Raw genomic sequence first — 18,682 nt, forward strand, 5'->3', positions numbered from 1 at the left:
ATGCTCTGACATGTTGGAGTTTGGTGGTGGCAAATATTTCCTTTGAGTACAAAGTGCCTGTGTGAAAAGGGCTTTTTCCCCTTTCTTTCTTTCTTTCCTGAAAATATGTTTCTTTCTCACTTGCTCCTTTCTCTGTTGTAGTTAATAACCTGTAAAAGAGCTGATTCTGGAGATCTGAGTGAAATGGCACTTTTGGAATTGTGCTTTTAACCGCACCACGCTGGGGAAAGTGCAGAAGCTCTGTATATGTGCATATAAGAGGAACTCGTGCCATGCAGATGAGTTTGCAGACGCGGTGACAGAGAGGGACCGCAGGTGAGTCCCCAGCGATCTGCTTTGCCAAGAGGATTTTTCCAGCCCCTAATCACAGAAAAGCCCTCCATCTGCTCCCCAGAGCTGGCGGTTCTCATCTGTTTCAAGCGAAAATCACCAAGAATGTAAAATGGCAGGTAAAAAAGAATGCCCAGCCAAGTAGCCGCGTTGTCCTGCATTCCCCCCAGCCAGCATTCCCCGGTGCTGGGGTCTCGCTCCCCGGGCGAGAGAAAGAGCTGCAAAGGGTTAAGCCGCTGACTTTCTGGCTAGGCAAAGTTTGAGGAAGAATATGTCTGAGGCTGGATACGCCGCAGCCCCGCGTTTGAAATCTGTCACCCTCACTTAGGAGCGCCGCATCTCTGCTTGTCACCGGTGAATAATGACGGCACGGCGATAAGATCGCTCGGCGGCGGTGCGCCGGGGCCGCCTGCGGGAAGAGAAGACAGGAAATTGCGAGGCGTTTAGCCGCTTCAACGGGGTGTTCCTCTGTGTCATCGGTGGGTGTCGGGGTCAAATGACCGGCTGGAGAGCAGTTTGGCAAGATAATTTCTTTCCTCCTTTCCTTGAGAGCAACCTTGGGTGTTGGTGACCAGCTATGGGAAACAGAGACCTCGGTGGTGATCCTTAACACAGTACCATGCTGGAGCCCAGCCGTGCTGCCACTTTCTCCCCTTTCAACCTGCCGGACCCGGTGGGCTTTGGGTGACCTACCGAGGAGGAACCCACTTCCGCAGGAGCAGGTAACGCCTGATTAAGTCACTTTCTGGATTGACACAGTCTTGATTTGACCAAAACGTGTCCTGAGTATCATTCACTGGTTTGAAGTATAAACTGGTTGAGGGTCCTGGGACAGGGAGAGGAACAGGAATAATTCTGCCTAATCCCTCTGAGACTGGGGAGAAGGGCAACTGCCTGCAGCCTTGCAGAAGTTTTTAACATTCCCACTTTCCTCCCTCATTAGGGGCACAGAGGGCAGAAATACTTGTGATCGACAATGGCCAGCTCTGCCTCCTGTGCTGACGACAGGTTGCTAGTATCGGGGACGTGGAAAACAGAGGGACAGGTGGATTACACATGAGAAAGAGAGGTTTGTCCGCCAGAAAATGCACTGGCTGTCAATCAGTTCATGAAGGTGATATAAATCATACTCAAATAAGAACTCTGAAAAGTATGCAGGGGCTAAGAAAGAAAGAAAGAAAGATCTTAAAAAGTAAAAAAAAAAAAATACCTAGCACATTAGCCTTTGTACTCTACAGGACTCCTGATCCTTTCATCCCTCGGGACCAGCTGGCAGCTGCGAGCAGTTTCGACCGCAGAGCAGCCCCTGCTCCGGGGCGGGGATGGGGCTCTGACCGAGGGGCTCACCGGTGTCACACCCTCTTCTTGCCGGCCGGCCGGGACCGCGGAGGGTTTAGGGGCTGCCTCCCCTCCATCCTGGGGGCGTAAAGCGGGAGGGAAGCGGGGTCTCGTCCTTAGCTCCCTTCCTCTTGCTGAGTCCCCTGAGAAATGCTGGCTACCTGCGCTCCCCGTCCGTGCTCGCTCCCCACCCCCATCGCTTCGCGTAGGTGAGGTACAAGTCCTCCTCCGAGCGAGCAGGCGGCTCGGCTTGGCTCGGCTCGGCACGGCACGGCTCGGCTCCGCTCCGCTCCGCGCTGTCCGTACGCGGGGACTCTCGGAGCCTCCTTGGGGGGCAGGAGGTGGAGGGCAGGGCGAGTGCGGGGCAGGAGCTGCGCCGAGCACACGGAGCTGGGCTGACCCTCGCCGGGCTCCTCGGAACGGCTCTATTGAGCCTTTGAAGTCGTGAGTGGTTTAGCCCCCCCAAGCGCAGCGCGAAGGAGGCGCGGAGCTAATAGCGAGTGATTCAGCTTATGAGGTACGGCCGAGCAAACAGAACCACTGAGCAGCCAGGGGTGAGGGGAAGCCAACCCCGAGGCATTTCGGTTCCCTTTTCTGTTTCCTCGACACATGGCATTGATCAGCTCGCTCTCCTCCATCCCTCCTCAGCCCGTTTCTTAAAGTAACTCGCAGCAAAAGCTGTGCTGTGCGTTTTCTTTACTAATGTAGGAGTTTGAGGCAAATTCTCTTCGCGCACCCAACGTTCTACCTTGACGGCTGTATCCTACCGCTCAAGTGCTTCTCGGTATTAAAAAGCTTTGTGTTTAAGTGGACTTTCCTGGACAAGGCAGTAGCCTACTAGGGAGCTGGACGGCGGGGGAAGGGTTACTCCGAAACAAGCGCAGACAGCCCGGCATGCACACACACACACACACACACACACACACACACACACACATACGTACACACACTGAATGTGTACAGGAGAAATAGAGGGGTGGAGGGAGGGGAGTGGGTGTTGTTACCGCTTTAGGGCAAAAGGCGGTTTCTCTAGAGGTTTTTAAGTCTTTATGGCTGATGATGAAAATCAGACAGAATACTAGACGAGGTCCGTCTCTTCCCTGAGGGTTGGAGATTCTTTTATTCTGTGTTATATTTGTTGAATACTGGTGCTGTGTATCTAAAAGTTCGCAAGGGAGGAAGGAGAGGAGAAGAAGGGGGTGGGGGAGGCGGGCTTGTCGGCGGCTGCACATGAAATATCGCCATGTTGGTGGAGAGCGCGGCTGTAATTATTGCTAGCGAGGGCATCTCCCAGACCCGCCGCTCGGGGAGTTTCTCAGCTCACTTCCCGGCTTCCCCTCCGACACGCTCCGATACCCTCGGAGAGTCCCCGGCGCGGCGGAGCGGGGCGGTCCCGCCGCCGAGGACGCGCTGCGCGCACCTTCCGCTCCGCAGCGCGGCCCCGGCGGGGAGGCAGCGCGGGCAGCGGGGTCTCCGCAGCCCCAGCATCCCCCGGCGAGGCTCAGCCCAGCTTGGTTCCCGCTGCTGGAAGCGGGGGAGAGGGGGAGCCCAAGCAGATGTAGCTGGATAAATCGTCCTCAGCAACCTAGGGGTTAAAAGCAGCCGGGGGGGACAGGGGGGACGGGGAGGGAAATAAGGAAAGAAGAAAAAGAAAATCTATCCTGACTTTGCCTCTTGGAAAGCTTTAGGTTGCAGCCCTGCCTTCCAAGCATTCTTTAAAGTAGAAATGTGGGAGGGACTCCAGGAGAGAGAGAGAGATGGCTATCAACTGAATTCATTACTGTAAACATCTCCCTGGGGTGTCAGGCAGGGAGGAAAAAAAGGCACGACTTACATTAGCAGGGAATAGTGAGATGTGAGGCATCACTACTGCTAAGATCATCCTGCAATCCCGGCTGGAGGCAGGCGCAGGACTTGGAGAGAGCCTGACACACGCTCACAAATATACTCACATACATGTGTCCGATGTCTTCTCCGACTTACGAGGGTCCTGGGTCGCCGAGCCTACTCCTCATGTGATCTTTTCATCATTTCCAGAGGACAAAAAGAGACAAAAAAAAAAAAGGGCAAACAACAAAAAAATCCAGAAAGAAAGAAACCCCGAGACCAAGCGTAGCCGCGGTTCCCTCTCGTTTATTTTTGTACCGGAGGAGGAGGAACGGCGGGGGAAAGAGAGAGCGAATCGAGGAGAGAAAGCGCGTTGGGCATGCCAGAGCCGCGGGCTGCGCGCCGGAGGAGGCGGTGGCGGAGCAGGGGGTAGGACGATGCCGCCGCCTCGTCAGGGCGGAGGAAGGCGCGGGGGTCGCTCGGAGCGGCGGCGGCCGGCGGGGAACGGGCCCGCGGGGCCGGCCGGGAGCGGCGCCGGGCGGAGGGCGGCGGCGGCCACCACCGAGGAGCGGCGGCGGCGGCGGCAGCAAAGTTTTGGTGTGGGGGACCAGAGGCGCGGAGGGGGATTACGATCGGTGCCGGCGAGGGATTCCCAGACACCGCCAGGTACAGTTGGGATTTCATTTCTTACTCTTTTTCCTTTCTGGTAATTCTAGCCCCGGGCGATCTAAAGCCGCAAAGGTGCCCTTTGCCTGCTCCCAGATGGCAAAGTTGCGGAGCCGGGATCAGGCTGTGTCAGAAATTCCGCCTTGGCCGCGTTAGAGCCCCGTGTCCGCGGCGCCGGGCACGCACTAGCAGGATTTATGAATGGCCGGCGGCAAGTGCGAGCAGGGTCCCCGGGCTGCTCTGCGCCAGCGTGGGGCTCAGGAGCGGCGCTCGGGGCTGGCAGCTGCAGCCCGGTCCCGGGTCCCCGCCGAGCAGGGAGGGTGCCGAGCTGGCGCCCACCCCGCGGGGAGGGGAGAGCCGAGCACTCCCCCTGCGGCAGGGGCACCGGCAGAGCGCCCTGTGAGCGCCAACAGGGGCTCTGCTCGGGAGGAGGCTCGGGGAAACGGGACCTTTAGAGGTGAGCCTTGCTGGGGAGAGCTGGTCGGCTTAGCTCGGCGCTGCCGAGTGCTCAGGAATCTGCGGGGAGAGTCGGGAGCTGCGCCCGGCAGGAGGATCCATCCGATCCCCATCTGCAGCCTCCGGAGCGGGGCTGGCGGTGAGTGGGTGGGGGAGAGCTAAGGGGAATCGGATCGGGATTCGGAATGCAGAGGAGCCGCTCAGAGACCCTACGAGTTTGCCGGAGGTCTTACAAAATAAGAATAAATGCTACGGGGGGGCTGGGTGCCTGGGGATGGTGTGTGAACAAAAAATAGGAGATGGCAAAAGGAAGTCAAGCAGCTGAAAAGACCCCTCTTGAATATAAAACCCCATAGAAGATAAATAAACAACCATTAAAGTTAGGAGAATAAGATTCTCCACCTTCTTTTCAGAGTGGGAAGCAGTCAACAGGAGCTTTTAATTAATTTTAATGGAGGAAATCTGTTTTAGGGCTTACAATAAGCTAATAAATCCAAGGCACAAATCCGTGTAAATTCCTGCACTGTGTGTGGAAGGTACTGATTGCATTTCTTCAGATACTGCCTTTTGCAATGCAGCGCTCAGCCAAATAGAAAGGGAGAGGTTCCTTACACCAGGAGCAGGAAAAGATACTAAAAGCAAGTCAGACCTCTCCCTCTCTACCTCCCTCTCCCTCCCTCATTCCTTCCCTCTCCCTCTCCCCCCACCTCTCTCTCTGAAAGTGAGCGTGTATGTTAAAGAGGGGTTTATTTACTGTAACTAACTTTACAGTGCTTGCAGGGAAATTGAACCAGTTTAGAGGTTGAGATTGATCAGTTCTTGGATTTAATAAACCCAACTAACCATACAAACCCCTCCACAAATTTCCATGGACTAAATTCCTTGCTGCATTCACTGACATGGTCTTTCTCCAAAGAAAGACCTTTACATATTCGTCGTTTGAGACAAAGCTAATGACTTAATTTTTGATATATGTATTTTTGGAAGGAGAGAAGTTCATCCTGGCATTTTTTTTCAAAACTCTTAAAAGGTACTGTACCTATATCTCTATTCACCTTTCTTCCCTTTCTCTTTTGAAAGAGTCAATATATGCAATGTTATCACAGAGATATAAACTTTGCATAGTGAAAAAGATCTAAACATTGCACAATAAAAAAAGGCATAACAGAGGTGAGTTTAAAGTCATTATTTCTATGTGACAAAAGTGATGTCAGAATGTGAGTGTTGATCTTGTTTCTGAAAATTATGTGAGGAGAGATTTCAAGAAGCTGTTTCAATGGTTGTTCTGTGTGCTGATATGGTAGCGGGGCAGTTAAGAGAGTTCAGGCCTGGAGTACTGTAGGTGAAACAAGTCAGAGCACTGTGCAAATACAGTGTCTATAAAACTACCTGTGACTAGAACAGTCATCAGTGTTTTCCAAAGTCCAAGGCTTCAGCAAGAAGGGGAGCTGGAATGCACCCAGCCTTCTTAAGAGCTGCTCCTCACGCACACGTACACCCTATATTTTGTATAAGGTGATGTTATCTGTGTTTGGCTTGGGGAAGTCTGGATCTAATTTGAGCCACTGTTACAAGTTACATTTATATCCTGGCCTGCTGGATAGCTTGATTTAGGATGTAGACATATCTCCTTTGCGCAACCCTACACCCTTCCAGTTGGAATCTGCATTGCATAGGCTGTGCTTTCCTTCAAGAACCAAGAATGTGCTTGCATTCAGCTGCTCAAAATAGCAGTATCTAAAACGTGGGATGTCATTAGGTCTGACTTCCCTACCCTTCTGCAGCAAAGGAGGAGAGACAGAGTTTTACCAAGTGAAGAAAACAAAAAGCAGTTAAATCAAGTACAACTATCAGGCTTTTCCTGTACTGAACTTTCTATTTAAAGGACTAGAAAGAAGGGACACTTAAGATAATCCTGTTTCCGGGAAGGTGCGAGCTTTATTTCTTAATCATTTCTGTTACCTCTTTAATCTCAAAATGAGTTCATTTTTGTCTAGGATACTTTCATGTAACTTTCAGGCTTTCACCAGGCAGATTCAAATCCAGTCCATTACTGACCTCTATCTGTGAGAAGGGTGTAGTCAATGGTGTATTTTCCCCTTCTCCATAGTGGATAGGAAGCAGGGACTATAAATTGTTTTAGTCTTTTATACCTGCAAGTCACCTAGTTTTTTAGGTTATCAATCTTGTATTCATTGCAAACAATGTGATTTTTCAATTGTTTTAAGCAGGAAAACAAAAACAAACCCCAGTTCCAAACATGGAGACGCTTTCAATCTTTCAACTATTCCAGTGATAATATGATAAATATTTGCAAAAATCAGAAAAAGAAGAAGTAACCAGTGCTGTCGAACATTAGTACTAAAGGAATTGCATTTATATTTGTCTCATGTTATAATACTTGCTCTAAAGCAGGCTGAACCTGTGTGAAATTTTATTGCCCCTCAGTGCTTACATAATTGAAACTGGAGAGAAACACTGAGATCAGATATACTATGAGTAGAGTTTATGGTAGCAGGGTGTTTAAAAAATGTAAGGAAAAAAAAAATCCAGTGCTGTCTATATTAGGAATACATGTCAGAGATCAAGCAAAACGGGGTCTTTATAAAACAGATGGACTTTTTTAGGGGATTATTAAACCCAGCTTCCCGATACTAATTTGCCTCTTGTTTATATCCACAACTATATTCCATATCTTAGTTAGTGATTGCAAATGGCAGTTAAGAACTTGACCAGCAAAATCTTTGAGTGGATGAATACCACTGTTTGACATTTCTCAGATTGTAGTTGATTACCTCAGCGCTTGGTAATGTGATGTTTTAAGGTGTTTCCTTCCCTCCCCCTTGGGCAATTTTTTTAGGAGTCTTTCTGCAAAGCTTTTTATTTATTTCCTCAAGAAACCAAAAGAGTTGGAACTTGCCCCAGAGGTGTAAAAATTGTTTTTTTCTTTTCTATTATTTTTTTCCATTTTTAAACAAATATTTTTATTTTTTCTCTTATTAAAAAATAGAAAATAATAATGTACAGCTGTTATTTTTTTAAAAGAAGACTAATTGGACATGCACTGATGATATGTGCCTCAGTTTCCCTATAGCTATGCATAACCCACACATTTCAAGTAGTTGGCTTATTTTAAAGGTAAACAACCACAAAAAGATCATCATTAAAATGATGGCATGTTTTATTCATTTATTTTAAACACACTGAAACCTTAATCCATCTATGATACTCAGGAAAGAAGTGTTTGACATAAAAGCTCTGCTCTGTTTAACAAATTATATTCTAATCACATCAAATAATATGCCTCAGGAATACTACAATTTAATCTGATATTTTCAGACACTGGTGAAAGGTGTTGGGGCCTTCTTATACCTTTTCTTTTTTTTAACTGATGGTTTTCCCCGTTAACAGGTTGTTTGGTTTTTTTCTGTCTTTGATTCCTTTTTCTGATGTGGCCCCTTGAACTGTATCAAAATTAAATACTAGCAGCAACTTAAATCCATCATGCTCTATTCAGCATTCCTGAAAACTTAATGGTGCAGAACAAGGTCTGTAAAGTTTCCCTTTTTAAAAGAAGTCTTGTGTTTCAACTCTACCTAGAAACAGTCTTCTGTATATTTTACTTCAAGCTATGACTGCTTTATTTGGTTTGAGGTTTTGTTCATAAATCTTTCCTAGCCTAGTGTAGTGCAAGGATGTATTTAAAAAGGCATATGATACAGAAAATTGTTTATCATTCAAAGGTACTGTCTTTGAAACTGTTTAAGTCGTTTCAGAAAAAAACCCTCTTTTGATATACATGATCAGATCTTTGCCAGATTTGGTCCTGCAAAGTGATGGCTTTGCTTTGGCCCCAGGTGAGAGATGACTTGCTTCCAACAGGTCAGTAGATTACTATGATGGTCTGCACTGTCTTTCTGCAAATCCTGACCCAGGCAGAGACATACCTTGAGCCACAGAATCCAGTACTTACTTTCTTTTAGCATCATTTAGTTTTGAAAACATCACAGTGAAAATGTTTGGGCGAAGTGACAGAAGTTCTGCTCTTTGGCCAAAGTTCTTTATTGTGTCCAGGTTGTCATTGGTAATCTAATTATCTTAAAAAATATCATATAGATATCAAGCTAGTTCCTTCTTGATGTCTGAATTAATCTAAAGCAACTCCAAAAATTCTCTTCATAAAAAATTTTCAAGATTTTTTTAATGACTGAGATCTTGTGGGAGCATTACGAGCAAAAGATTTTGAGATTCCATGTCTGATTTATTAGACATTCACTGTCATGTACATCTGGGTTCAGGAAAGCCAGGGCAGGCTGATGCTACACATTTCCCTCATGGTAAATGCGGTAAACTATGTGGAAGTACTCCATGGCCTCTGGAGAGGAGAGAAGGTGAGAGCTCTGAATAAAAAGCCTCACCAGCGCCTCCCAAAGCCAGAACTCAGTGTGCTGCAGTGTTACTCCCAGTTCTCACTGGCAGATTTTGTCATTCCTTCACAAAACCAGCAGGTCAAATTAAACTAAGGAGTAGAGCCTTTTCTGACAGAGCTTCCAGTGCTGCACCACACAGCTGCACTAGCAGCTCATACCTAGCCAAGCTGCTCCATAAGATCTAGCCAAGAGACATCCTCTTTAAAAGGGTTATCTGTGTGGGAAAGTGCTCCAGCAGCATGTCCTAGGAATGCTGGGGGGATTTGGAGCTGCTCATGTGCAGTCTTCAATCTTCGCACAGGTTGCAGAGGATCAAAACATAGTCAAGCTGGAGTCATGGGGTCGTCAGCTGCAGACCTGTAGGTTCAGAGTACAAATATTTCTTTCTATTGAGATGTCCTGTGTGTTTTTCCTGCAGAGAAAAGGATGACCTTTCCAATGTCACTGGAAACTACTGCCAAAAAAAAAAAAAAGTATCAATATCATACTGACAGAACATGAGAATTAATATGCAGTTTTGAAAAAGAAATGTAGGTTATATATATATGTACATCCATATATATGCAGTTTTTGTACGGGTTACATATATAGGTGACTGTGACTGTCTAGTCATAGAGGTCTCCCTCAGACCATTCAAAGCATATATAATTAATATTAATTAAAAATTAATTTTTAGGTGAACTGCAAATCCAATTAAACAATAAGAAAAAAGTATACTTTTCCTGCAGTGTGTTGGAAACTTCTATAGTGGGTAAAAAAGCTGAGGTGTTCCCAAGGGGTATTGCTCCCGAGATCAACAGAAAGAGTCTGTCCCAAACTCACCTGTGCTTGTGAAATACAACTTCACAGCTGAGGAACTGCATTTTGAATTATTGGACTGGTTTCCAGACTCAATCCTTCTCTCTTTCACTGGCAAATTAATTTCACAGACACTCTTCTCATTATTAGGTAATACTCATGTGAGTAATGATTTCAATACCCCAAAGTGATGTCATTTAGCTGTAATTGAAGATGATACAACCCCAGCAGCATGTCTCTGATTATACTAATGTATATATGCTCTCAGTAGGAGTTTCTTCACATATGTAAAGGAAAACAAGCTATGTAGGTAAAATTAATTTAAGTTACTAGAATTGTGTCTTTATTAGGATTGAAGCAGTATTTGCGTTTGTCACAGGCACAGCATACATAGGTGTACTTCTGTAGAAACTATCTGCAGACAAGACATTGTGTGTGCATATCATTTAATGAATTATGGTTTTGGTGGATGAGGGAGTTTTAGTGAACCTCTTTCATGCCCTAAATGCTAACTGAAACCATGTCAGGTGTCTCTAAATGAAGGAGTATGTGTTAGCCATACCTTATAATTTCATTTGTGATCTAAGAAGTTTTTCCTAGGTGGTGCTTCTTGTGTCACTGAGAGATTTGCATCCAACTAAATGCACCCTATTTAAGAGTCTTGTTAGGCTAGTTTCACAGGCCATCTCATTGGCTCATCCAAGTTTAACCTTATTCTTATCTTTAACCACTTAGCTTTGGAGTTAGTCACAAATGCTCCAAGACTACACATTATTTCTTGAGCCATATCGGTTGATAACTTGCTCTTAAGTTTCATCGTTTGTTATATAAAAAAAAGCCAAAACAACAAAAAAACAAACCCCAAATCATTTTGATGCCTGAATTGGTGTTACCTTAGATCTGATGATTGTAGGACTCCAATTAAATATATTACTGTTCTATATGCATATTGCATCTTGTTCTACAGATCCATTACTGTAAGCCCCCACATCATTAATTGGAGAAGAGAAAGTGGAGGCAGAATTTAGTATTTTTCAGTACTTCATCATTTTATGCTTTGAACTGTCCATTGAAAATTTATTTCCAAATAAAAATAAGTAAACTACGCAAATAAAATGTGTTGTTATCCGGCCTGATAAATTTCTCCTCCTTTAAAACAGATTTAGTTGTCTAAGAACAAATTTGCTCACGTTAAAGATGAGTATACAGTGAAGGACTGTTAAAATTTAGCAGAGCATGATCGCATACAGACAGGCGTTCTCATCTGTATTGCTGAATCCTGTGTATCAAATCGGTATATGCCTAACAGTGATTTTTGAAATAGCTCGTTCTGGCCCTGTGCCATGCTGCTCACTGAAGAGCTGCTTCTTGAACAGTTCAACAGTAAATTGTAAAATGCATTTTGCCAGTGGAAGTCTTTTTTTTTATTTGAGAAATTGCTTTCACTGTTCAACAAAACTAATTTCAAAATCTTATTATTTATCAGTGGTGCAGCAGAATTACAATCTTTACTCACGGAGAGAAGTGCCTACCACTATAGCTTTGAAAATACTTAGGAAAGAAAGAAGCATAATGGCCACCTCTCATTCCTTTAAGAATGTGCACTTTGAATGCCACAAACAGAGTCAAGTCCTTTATAATTGCCCAGAGATGCCTAAGCATCTGTGGCGAAGCATCTGACAGTAATGTTACTCTAGTTCTTTTATCCATGTTGAGCCCCATAAAATCTCCTTTCTAAAATTTTTTTATTCATGTGGTATTATGTATCTAAAATGATAAAATGTAAATACATGCATGACGGGAGGCACACACACAAAATATAGAAAAGAAAAACAGCAAAAAAGATTTTCAAGATAATTAGAGTAACAACAGATCATTTAACAAAATATGTTTCCTTCTGGAGCTTAGTTAGCATCTTCCATTTTGGTTGTTTAACTAGGTAGTGGGGCAAAGAGTGATACTGAAGAATTTTGAAATGGAGTTTTTCTAGTTTGTTTGGTTTTCTACTGTAATGCTTTCCCTCTACAGTTAGTACAGAACAGTTTTTACAAGTACTACTCCATTCAACATACAGTCTTAAGAAAAATGTTGAAATTTGGTTCAATTTTAAATTCTGGATATGGGGTTCTGTATCCCTTCTTGTGTGATAACCTAGAACCTTAGTTTTTAGTTATGTATAATTCCAGTAAAATGCTGTCATTGAAAACTAAGTAAAGACCAAATAAACAACCAAAACCCACTAAAATAAACCCAAAAGCAAAACCAAAGGACACCCAAGCCCACAATTCAGGAGCTGTGGAAATCTCAATACTAACAAGATGGTTGTTTTCTGTTCCACACCAGATAATCTTATCAGTATCTATTTAACTTTATATTTCATGCCACATACAGGTTTGTCTGTTATCACAGAATTCAAACACTCAGCTCTATTCTCAGATCAGCACAGTGGATCTTTATAAATCTGGAATAAATGAGATGTTAGAGTTGCTGCCAGCAGCTCTGGCAACAGAACTGTTGATCTGCCCAGATTCTCTTTCCTGCAAAAATGTCTTATCAGCAGATCCACACATCCTACATGGTGTGACTGTGAATTTACAGATAAGAGGGCAGAATGACTGAAAGTGGATGGATGGCATGATCATAAATAGGTCATGAGTTACCAACTGTGGAGCTTGATCCTGACACCAGGAGAGGCAATTATAAATTTTAGAGCCCTTGAAAGGATAAGGAGGTCTCTAGGTAGAAGAGTTTTAACTCTTCACCCTTCATTTGTCCAAAACTGAAAGTACATAAATCAGTCCATATGAGCAGAGATGACTCTGAAATTCATAACCACTCATCTCTGTGACATTGATGGAAACTCTATTGAATGAAATGCATAGATATTCTAATTATGAACCTCTGATTTTCAGAACTTCCCTTAGGCCATCAATATCTCATATGCAATCATATTTTACAAGCTGCCGAATGATTGTCTGGTTATGCATGTGCTGACCCAGGGAAGGCATCCTCTGGTATTGCCAACCAGCTGCAGAAAGATGATCCTTTTTGAGCTCTAGGAGAATAAACACTTTTAAATTTCAGATAACATCAGTGTCAGTTCACAGGCTGCTTAAGCCTTGTGAAAAAACACTTGGCAGTCTTGGGAAGGGGTGTTTAAATATAGCGCTGTATATTGTCTTGTGTTGATTGATAGCCAATGCTTGTCGAAAGACATTCTTTTTAACTCTTTCACTGCCATCCTAAAAGATTATCTCCTCTTTAATACAACAGAAAATAAAAAAAGACCTGGAGCCTTGCTATGAAATTCGCCCTCCCACAGTCTAGGGTACTTTTATTGACATATGTTTGTATTCTGGTAGCAGCATACTACGCTCCTATTTGTCTCTTTCACTGCCTCTGTTTTTTCAATACATGTGGCAAGATAGGCTGAATCAGAATTTTTAGTTAGCTCTTCAGATAAGAAGGATCTTTCTTTTAAGCTGGAGTTCATCCTCTTACGTCTGTCATGTCAGGTGCATTGAGGACAAGTAGCCTAAAGATACTATCAAAACTAATAATAATGCTCACAGAAGCTTTTATTTTCATTTAAACACTTCTCATATCATTTTTGAAGGTCAAGTATTGAAGTATTGTGCCAAAGGGAAGATAAAAGCTGAAAAGGGAAAGTAACTAGAAAATAACTGAAAAACGGGATGGAAGTGAGTAATCAAAATTGTCTGGACCTAATGAAGTCCAGAGATAAACAAGTTTGTGTGCAGCAGAAAATCAGAATGTCCTAATTATCACAGTTTTAACCACCTAAGCTGTTATTTGTCTGAGAAAAAAGGACTGCCATGAGAGGGAGAAGTAGGACAGTGCACCTTCTAGGATGAGCTAAGATGAGACAAAAAGATCTTTTGGGTTTCCCTAATTCTTTCTGTTGTGGGCATAGCACATTTGAATTGTCAGACAGATAATGTTCTCTCAGAGTGTGTTGCCTCTAGAACAGAGCCCTTGCTGGTTTTGTGAGTCTGTTGCTCTTTCGCCTATTCCCTATTAATATTATTCTGTGTTCTCTTTAGAAACGATGCATTTTAACCATAAGAAAAAACAGACACAGAGTAAAGGTGGGATGGATAAAGCAATTAGTGATAAACTAGTCTTAAATTTTCCTCTCAAGAATGGGTTTATTCACATAAAATTTCCTTATGTGAATAAATCAAAGGGGAATAATTACTATTATGTGTTATTTAAAGTATATATTATAGATCCTAGTAGGTTTTTTTGTCAGACATCCCATCTGAAAGAGATTAGGGATCCCTTATGTTACAAAAAAAAAGACTGAATTAGGGGAGCAATGTGCCAAGGGAGCAAATGACACCAAAGTGAGTCTTTATTTCTGTTGTTTCTAAGAAACCCGATGAAAGAAATGTTCACTGTGCACTGTAACATTCAGAACTGTGATGTTTTCTCTGCATCATCAGTGCATTCATGCTGTCCTGTTGATTAAATCACTGTCTAGGTCAAACTCTATGCAACTCATTGATCAAACTCTATGCTATGGTCTGCAGTATGCTTTTGCCTTTTGCAGCTGAACTCAGGGCAGAATTCAGCCCTGTCCCCTTGTCAGGGGACAAGGAGGGTACAGACTAAACAGCAATGGCTGCAGAAACTCCCTGTGCATGTACATATGGGAGGGTTGGCATTTTTCTTCCCCCAGGCACACCAAATGCCCACAATCAGCATCAGCACCAAGTCTGAGCCCTTAACATGAAGGAAGGAGATAATTCGTGGTGAAGGCTATACTAAAGATATATATCCTTGCTTTGTTTGGGAGGGTATGCAATTTTTTTTACTGTGTCAGCCTTCTCCAGGAGTGTTGTGGTAGGAATAATATTTGGAACAACATGTAATTCTAGTTATTTGCTTTCTTATTATCTTGCAAAAAGTCCAACAAAGAATCTGACAAGAATTCCGTTACTGTAACTGCAAAACAGAGAAAAAAAGCTCAGTGGAAAAATGGCACCGTATGAGTTAACATGTTAGCCCTTCATTCTTTCAGATCAAGCTTCCTGTGAGTAATAAAACACAAGGCAGATGAATTTGGCTGGTCTCAGTCAAGCCTCTCATGGATAGTTGCCCACACGGGAATAACTACTGCATAGATTAGCTCTGTGAATAGTTCCAGGACAGGTGTGGGGCTGAACTGCTTTGGCAGAACTGTGCCAGGAACTTGTGTGTGATGATTCACTTGGTGCTATCTGCATTCCCTTTTCATGAGCACTAAAATTTAACCAAACATGTTTTTAAGTAATTGATTTTAGGAAACTGGAGAAAACTCAAATTTTGTCAGATTAGCAAATACTTTATTGGACAATTCAGACAAATGAAGTACAAGTGGAAATTAGAATACCCTTACTAGGGTAAGAAATTAGTCAACATTTCATTCCTGACAGCAGAAACAGTGTTATGGTTTCTGATTCATCTTTCCTAATAGACTAAAAGAAATAACAAAAAAGTGCAATATTTAAAAGCTTAAAAGAGGAGTAAATGACACAGGGTTTCTCTTGCTGAATACAAAATCTTTTTATTACTATTTGAAATCCAGGCATAGTCTTTGGTGATCTATATGAAATGAAAGGGGGACTCAGATAAACCCACCACTATTAGCAAATCCTTGTTTTCCAGTCCCTGTCAGAAGTGAAAAGATTTGTTAGGTAAGGAAGACAAACTGCTTTTTGACCTCCACATGCTCTTCTTCCTCTGTTCTTACAAAGCAGACGTGAGCCTCAGTCACATTATACAAGTCCTCATAAAAAGCACATTATCAGAAACAAACTCTACACTATTTTTCCTGACATAAAAAGAGGGAATGTAAACATAAGATAGGAGGAAGAGTAAAGAACAGCATTTGATCAATGAATTCTGATGCACAAGTGGCTTGATATTAGACGTGTAGTAGCACTTGCATGAATCAGGGCTCGACCAGTTTATAGCTGAATTATCTACAACATAAAACCTAAAACTTCTCTGTTGAGCTCCTTGTTAGAGCTATGACTGTAGGCCAGCCTTCCTTCTTAAATAATAAGGGGGAAGGATTGCAGTCTGATAGCTGACACTGCTGTTTGTGCCCTGGCTTCCTCAGAGTCAATAGAGGACCCTGCTCTTCAAATCTCTCACACAAAGTAAATATTTTTTTTCTTGATTTAACTGGAAATGCTTGGGCATGCAGTTGCCTAAGGTCAGGTTTACAGCACTTCTGCAGTTATTTGCCACACAGCTTGGAGTTTCAGAGTCATCTGTGGAGTAATTTATAGAGGCATCTATTTTATATTGCAGTTATGATCCTTATATCTGTCTCAGCAATTGCTCTGCCCATTGTGACTGACATGTTTTCCATGACATTTTCATGCATTCCACCATTTCTATAACTACTGTAGATTGATTTTCACAGGCATGTGACCATTTTGGGCATGTAATATGGCTCTAAAAAATTTACCAGCCTAACTATCATCTCCTTCTGCTAGAGGACTACAGACATAATGGCTTTATCAATGCAACAGTGGACTTATGCAATTTGTAGTAAATTTCAAACTTAACAGTTTTAATGAATTAGTTAATTTCTCCTGCTGCAGAAGCTCTCTATTGCAGGAGTAGGGAGAATAATGACAGAGGTCCTCTATCAATTTGCTGTTTAAAAATTTCAGTTAGGCTTATAGTTGTGCATATTCTGATGGTGGTGTTGTCTAAGAAAGATAAGAACAGCATGAGACAACTGCTCTAATGTTACTGGAGAAAATTCAGTATTGCTGCGTAGCAGTGAATATTTATCTCCAGAATTTACAGTTAGACTTTGCTATCTGGAAACCAGTGATGTTTTTTCATTCAGGATTTAGTGGCTTTTTTTCAGTACAAATTTCAGTAGTACCCCAGAGGCTGTTAATGCCTAATAATAAATGTGTCCTTTCGTTAGTCATTGTTTCCTTTATAGAAACCAGTACAATGTTTTGCAACCAGATATAAAACAAAGTGAATAATAACGAGCCAGACTGCATTCTGTTCTATGTGATCTTATTCTGCTCATCACTATATTAACCTAATGCCAATATGAAAAGCTTTAGTGAAAGCTGCTATTACAAAAGTGTTCTGCAGTGTTCAATAATATTAGATGCCTTTATATAATGCAGAGAATTAGTAATACTCAACAAGAGACCTGGTTAGTCAGAATTAAAAATCTTTAAAATTCCTTCTGATCTTGAAATTCAGGGCAGTGATTTGTACACACAATAATTTATGGGTACATCAATCATGTTTATAACTCCACTGACTTGGTACACATGCACAATCTAGATAAGTAATTAGCAAAATGGCATCAAATGTGCTGCATATTCCAGCTGCAAATAACAATGTTGCAAAAATGACTCCCAGTGGATTGTTCTAGAACTGTTATATACAGCATTTCTCTCTCACCCCTGCTCTCTTGCTCTCTCCCTCTCCCTCACTTTGCCCTTCTATTGTAACCTCTAATACTTAAAGCCCCAGACATGCTGAAGCCTGGGTGTTCCCAGCAAGATTAAAGGGTTGCATTTTCATGGTGCTATGATTCCATCTATTTTAACATCTCCTATCAGAGAGGAAGGAGTCCACAGGTTCACTAATGGATATAAGTACAAAGCTGTCATTTTAGGCTGTGGAAAAATGAGATTAGAACTGATCTGACAAGAAACAAATCTCCTCTTCCTTTCTCTCAGGTAATTACACAGGTTGAATTCATGATCCCAGTGTATTTCTTGCTTTTCAGGCAATTTCCAGGAGGAAGATTCTCCTTGTTATAAATAAGTATCCATATTCTATAATTGCTGACAGTCATTTGGGGAAGTTTTCCCTTACATGCATTGCTATGCTGCAAATAAACAAAAAGTGAAATAAATAACACCATATCTTGTATTACTGTTCCTAAATAGAGAGGGATCTTTCTGATAATTTTTCACTCTGTAAGTCTTCTCATGATGTATCATTACCAGTAAGGGAAAAGGAATTGTAAAACCTGAAACAGCAAAAACTAAAGGATCACACTTTCACCACAGATATTTCTCCAGTATAAATATAGGTTCATTCTTCTAAAATCTGGAATTACCTTACATCTACATAAATGAAAATGAAGAGACTTACTCCTTGTTTCAAATCTTTACCTATAGGATGTAGCAGAAAGAAGGTGAACATCCTTGTATCAGGCATATTGACAGTGTCACAGCAAAACATATTTGGAGCTGTAAATATTCAGAAACACAGTGCATGTACACACCTGAAATGCCTGAAGTAAAGTACAGAGTGCTCGTGGTTTATGAATCAATGTATAGATGTCCTACATTGACAAATCAAGTGGGCAACTACAATCATCTGCCTATTTGTGCATGCTACTGATATCCACAGTAATTTAAAAAGCAATTGCAAAAATCCACAACACTTTTGAAAACAGAAAACAGAATCAAAAGCACTATATTTAGTCCAAAAAGGCATATTCAAAAATTCATTTGTAAAAGCATGTTAGATTTTCATTAAATATACTAAGTAATAGGGAAATGTAAAAGAGTCCTCTGGTTTCTAATATAAACTTTAAAAAAATGGCATCCCATGAACAGCAAACTTTTCAAAGAGTTTGAACAGAGCTTTTGGATTTATTTTGATGATTCGTATGCCATGCAGTAGAGAAACTCATACATGTGCTTGTATATATTGCCATTTTGCTATATGGACTTGTGAGAAGGACTTGTGAGAATAATAAAAATAAACCCAGCAAAACAATTGTCTGCTTCCAGCCCAAGTACAAGCATTAAAAATGCTACTATAATCAG

The 18,682-nt window shown here is 42.4% G+C and overlaps 1 protein-coding gene across 3 annotated transcripts in view; it reads left to right on the forward strand.

Annotated features, from left to right (window-relative positions):
• Positions 1 to 406: 406 nt before the first annotated feature.
• The window catches only part of FLRT2 (fibronectin leucine rich transmembrane protein 2), a 57,876-nt gene continuing 39,600 nt past the window's right edge, over positions 407 to 18,682 (forward strand). The window contains exon 1 of one of the 3 annotated variants that reach the window (XM_054276291.1): positions 407 to 1,052. The gene's annotated coding sequence lies outside the window, so the exon portion shown is untranslated. The other 2 variants (XM_054276292.1, XM_054276293.1) reach the window with 2 other exon arrangements.

Source organism: Melozone crissalis, unplaced genomic scaffold (assembly GCF_028551555.1).
Source record: "Melozone crissalis strain CALT ecotype California unplaced genomic scaffold, PUWL_Pcris_2 ptg000018l_1, whole genome shotgun sequence".
Taxonomy (NCBI): Eukaryota; Metazoa; Chordata; class Aves; order Passeriformes; family Passerellidae; genus Melozone; species Melozone crissalis.